At 38.0% G+C, this 5263-nt stretch overlaps 2 pseudogenes; both read right to left on the reverse strand.

Annotated features, from left to right (window-relative positions):
• Positions 1–2706: 2706 nt before the first annotated feature.
• LOC115414436 (uncharacterized) lies at positions 2707–2834 on the reverse strand (annotated as a pseudogene).
• A 594-nt stretch (positions 2835–3428) lies between these two features.
• On the reverse strand, positions 3429–3604 carry LOC115414456 (uncharacterized; annotated as a pseudogene).
• Between the last annotated feature and the right edge of the window lie 1659 nt (positions 3605–5263).

Genomic DNA, 5263 nt, shown 5'->3' on the forward strand with positions numbered 1-5263 from the left:
CCCCCCCCCCCACACACACACACCACAACACACCACCACACTCCTGGTTCTACATAACAGACGTAACGATAGTAATAAAAATAGCAAAGGTACTCATAGAATCAAACAGGTAAAATAAAAAAAAGAAAAGAATAGAAAAACAGCTAACAATAGACCAATCTGCTTATTCACAAACACAAGATATGGACATGTAGTGTTATTAATATTATTACAGAGGACACCAGCATGTACAGCACACCAAACAGGGAAAAAAAGGTGTGTATGGGAAAACTGCACGAAAAGCATTTTTTATAGTTTAGTTCAGGGCTCTCCAACTCATTTTCTTTCAGGTTCCACATTCAGCCTGATCTGATCTGCAGTGGGCTGGACCAGTAAAATAAGAACAGAAGAACCGATAAATAATGACTTTGGTTTAGAGCAAAAAAAAAATTTTTAAATCCACTGGTAAAATATGAAAATACTTACTTTTATAAACTATCCAAACCTGAAAAAACTGAAATTTCTTAAGAAAAATCAGTGCAATTTTAACAGTCTTCTTCCTCCACTTCTCATTAGTCCATGTGCATTCTGGATCAGATCTCCAAAGACACTAAACACTGAGGAACAGGAAGAAAAGAGTTCAAACTGGACTGGATTTTCTTTAGACATTTCAGGTTGTTCATATTTTTTCAGGTTATTCACGTTTTATTGTTAAAGGATAGCTTGGAAATGTGAATCTTTTCATAATTTAATGTTATTTTTTGCACTAAAACAAAGACAAATATTTGAAATTGTCATTATTTATAGACATAGTCTATTTTTATTTTTTTTTCCATCAAACCCAGTAGTAAATCTGCAGTCGTTCTTTTGTGTGGGTCTTCTGCTGTTATTATTGACTGTAGATCAGATTGGTCTGGATGTGGAACCACAACTAAAATGAGTTCCACAGCCTGGACTGTGGAATTTTTGCACTTTGTAAATTCATCCCATGGGCCGCATTGGAACCTTTGGTGGGCCGCATTTGGCCCCCGGGACGCATGTTTGACACCCCTGGTTTAGAGTGTCTTTAGTGTTTTGAAGTATTTAACCTCATAGTATTTGAAATGTTGATTGCTGACCTCTCAAACTGTATTGAATCTTTACCAAATTTTTAAAAAGCATGAGGTCGTTAAGCCTTGAGGATGGTTTTGGGGCATATGTTGATTGTCCATCCAGATATTTGTGTTGGACCTGATAATGCTGAGAATGCAGAAATGCTCCACGTTTTAATCCATCTGCACTTTTAACATTTCATTCATAAAAGTATTGGTCTGATCATGAACATGGAACAAAGCAGAGTCCACTGTAATAATATGAAAACACTGATTTCAACATAAACTCCCCAAACGAGCGTCCGATCAACACACAGGATGTAAACAGACTGAAACAAAAACGTGAACCACAGAGACAGAACCACTGGGGAAAAAAAATAAAAACAACCTAAATCTAGAACCAGAGCTGCTCCCATTTTAACGTCTGTTTGATTCAACATTTCTACAGTTCCTTCAACCACAGGAGTGTCTGTGTTTCCTCCAGGGTCTGTTCTCTGACTGGATGATGAGCTTGTCTGTGGACCAACCAAATAATAAACCAAGTATTTCCGATCAATGGCATTAATATTTTTAGCTCGAGCTGTAATAACAAGCATATACGCAATGAACTACATGAAAAGAGAACATTTCCCCCAGAGGTAAAGCATTCTGGAACTCAACTTTCTCTAAAATTGAGTGGTCAAAACATGGACAATACCAAATAAATACTGTATTACAAACAAAATTAGAATTATACATCTCCAGATTTACATCACGTATTTCCCTCCAACGCTATTTTGTCTCAATTTTCTGACGTGGAAAAATGTGTAACTTTTGTCATTCTTGTCGTGAAACTACTCCACACTTATTGTATGTGAACACTCTTCTAACTTCTGGTCTAAAATTGAAAAATTTATCTAATCTAAAAGTAATGAAAAAATAACTGTAACATCTCAAAATGTAATTACATATTTTGAACATGACATTCGTGATTTAGAATTTGTTGTAAATTTGATCATTTTATTTGGTAAATTTCATATACACAAAATAAATATACCAGAATACACCCACATTTTCAAATCTTTCTGATGGAATTTGAAAAATATATTAAATCATTAGAATTTATCTTTAACAAAAAAGCACTAGCACCCTGGAAATGTATAAACAGTTCTCTAAAGTAGACTGAACTCTGATATATTTGTTTATTTTTGTTTTATACTATTGTTTGTCTATTGTACTTTGTGCCTTTATGCTTTTTCTTACATTTATTTGTTCAAATGCTTTTTCTTTTTGACATCTTGATGTTGTTCAAAATGTATATGTCTTATACACCCAAATATTTTCAATAAATAAAAAACAAAAAACAAGCATTTCATCCCACCTGGTCTCAGAGCACCGATTGAATATCCCATATTTCTACATCTAGACGTCACAGTATAGGCATTCAGCTTTGGGTTCTCAGACTGAACTGCCAGGCCTCGTACCTTCTCCATTCGTCCACTGCTGTGAAAAGTCACATCATAGTAACGGGAAACAGTTCTGCTGCAAGCAGTGTCTCCTCTGGTTTGATCTTCAGGCTTTCGAAGAGAATGACATGTCCAAAGTAGACCCTTTCTGGAAACGCTGCTTCTTTGTCCTTGAACTCAAATCTCAACATGTTCTTCAAACGGCTGGATCTCCCACTGACTGCGTCACAGCCAACATCATGTTACCAGTGCAATGGTTGAGCCTCGCCCTGGGTGAACCACCTTCTTGATCACGGTGTCTCCCCTGCCAGGTAAGTATGAGGCACAAGCGCGCCACAAAAGGGGGTGTTTTACAGACAGGCCAGCTGACCTATGGCGCCCATCATTCCCAAAGCACAGTCTGAAAGCACCATCGGTGAAAATAGTGAAAAACACCAAGGAATTCGCCCACGAGGCTTTTCTCCTCCTCCTCCCGCACTGACTGTCGACAGTTGCGCCCTCTGATTGGCCCAGGGCCCCGGTAAAGAGACATGGTTTTCCAAAGCCTTACTTGTCTTGAAACTACCGGGCGAAATCTTACCTAGCCAGCATGGGCGGGCATTTAGATATCCCAGTGGAAACTGACGTTTAAGCCTAATCAAAAGGGACCATCCCGTTTGAGCCACCACCCTGTGGGGTGCCATTCGGGGCCGAGAAAACACACTCAGCGGTCCAGGTAAATCTCGGCCCGGCAAAGTGAAACAGCGGCTCTCAATGTTTCAGAGACTCCCTCCCACTGTTTGTGAGTGAATTGAGAGGCAGTGGTTTAACCAAAGCCTTTTCCAAGGAGACACACACACACACACACACACTACATTCGTGTTGACATCTCGCGAGAGCAACAGCTGACTCTTACCATTTGACATGCAGAGAGAAAGGTTGCACCGTTCCTGGAGGTACTGCAATACCAGGTCGATGCGTGGAGCGGATGGAGCAAGCCCGTATTCCAGCTCCCTGATCCAAAAAGCAATTTAATATATGGTCCCCGGATAGGGGACATATCAGATATTAAACTGATAAAAACACTTTTTTTTTTCCTAGAAATTTTATTCGATAAAAGTGTATTACAGAAAATACAAAAAAACAAAAAAACATCCCATTAAGGGCACATTGAATACAAAAATAAACCAAACATATCCAAATAAACAGCTGCTTTAACAAAACTGAAATACTGTGCCTTTTCTTAGAGAATATCTACATTTTTAAAAACAGAACAAAGAATAAATAATAAATACAGTACAATACATGACTCTTTTCAGAAACATCGAGGCTCTGGGAATATTATTTTCCATCTGTCTTTGATTGTATCCCATCCCCACCTTTGTACTTCAGATAAACATATCTTAATAATGTCCAGTTCAATCCATTTTACAATTCCATATTCAGTCCATTTGTAAGACTCCTTCATGAGTGATTGTCTGGCGTTCCACAGTTTTGCTTTTGTAATGGAGATCAATGTGATTAAAGGAAAGATGATTCTTCTGTATCGTCTTCATATTAAAATAAACCACTGTGTCATAATTCAGAGTCTTCAAACAGTCAAAACACTGTTTCAGTAAAACCCACACAGATGATGCAAAGTTTTATTCCCATAAAACATGACGTATGGTCTCTTCAATAGAACACCTTTCTCTGGGACAGTATTTAATATTGTGTGCATATAGGATAGATCTGACTGGAAGTTTTCTGTGTAAAACTAACCAGTTCAGATCTTTCAGCCTGGTGTCCAGTCCTGTGGTCTGAGCTCTTATCCAGCTAGCAGGAGCTCTGAACTCTGGTGGACTCAGTTGTTCCACCACGGTTTCATACAGCAACCGCTGTTTTTTTAACCATTCCAACATTTTTACATTCAAGCCATTTTTTGGACCAAGACAACATACTGGAAATGTTTAGGAATTATTTCTGCCTTTGGAGTTCTATTATCCCATTTAGTTAAAAACATGAAAGGGATAGTGAGCCAGAATTTCAAAAGGACTTGACATTTATGAATATAGTTTGTGGACAACAACCAACAGATTTCAGAAAAGAATAACACATCTAGTTTCTAAGTAATATAATCTCTCCCTCCAGCTTCTATACACTGATACACTCTGTCACATTTTATGTATTCAAACCTCCCCAAAAGAAATTAAAGATCTGTTTCACGAGCAGTTTTCTGATGGAAAAAGGCATAGGAAATACATTCGCTGAATGTAACAAGGCTGGCAAGATGTCTGATTTAACAAATAAAGCTTTAGCAACATAAGACAGATGTCTATTCTTCCACAAACCAAGTTTTTTATCAACCAAGTTTAACTTTTGGTCCAATTCCAAAAACTGTCTCCCTCAGGGTGACCAAAAGTGACACCCAGTACAGTCATGTGCCCCTGACATAAACTATACTCACCTATAGGATCTGTTCTCCAATGCCATTCCCCCAGATATTTGTATAATGTTTTTTTCTTATTGATTTTTGAACCTGAAGCACAGAAAATTTTCAAGGGTTTTAAGAACCTCTTGTGCACTGTTATCGTATGCTAAATAAAGTATTGTATCATCTGCATATTGTGATCTTTAAAGTTTCACCTCCTGGCAGTTTTAAGCCTCGTATGTTATTACTAGCTCTAACTGAACAGGCTAATGGTTCTATGTACAGAACATACAATAATGCAGACAGTGGGCATCCCTGACGTAGCCCTCTTGTTTGTTTCATCGGTCGACTGCGGTTTC

The sequence above is a fragment of the Sphaeramia orbicularis genome, chromosome 22, assembly GCF_902148855.1.
Source record: "Sphaeramia orbicularis chromosome 22, fSphaOr1.1, whole genome shotgun sequence".
In the NCBI taxonomy this organism is placed as follows: Eukaryota; Metazoa; Chordata; class Actinopteri; order Kurtiformes; family Apogonidae; genus Sphaeramia; species Sphaeramia orbicularis.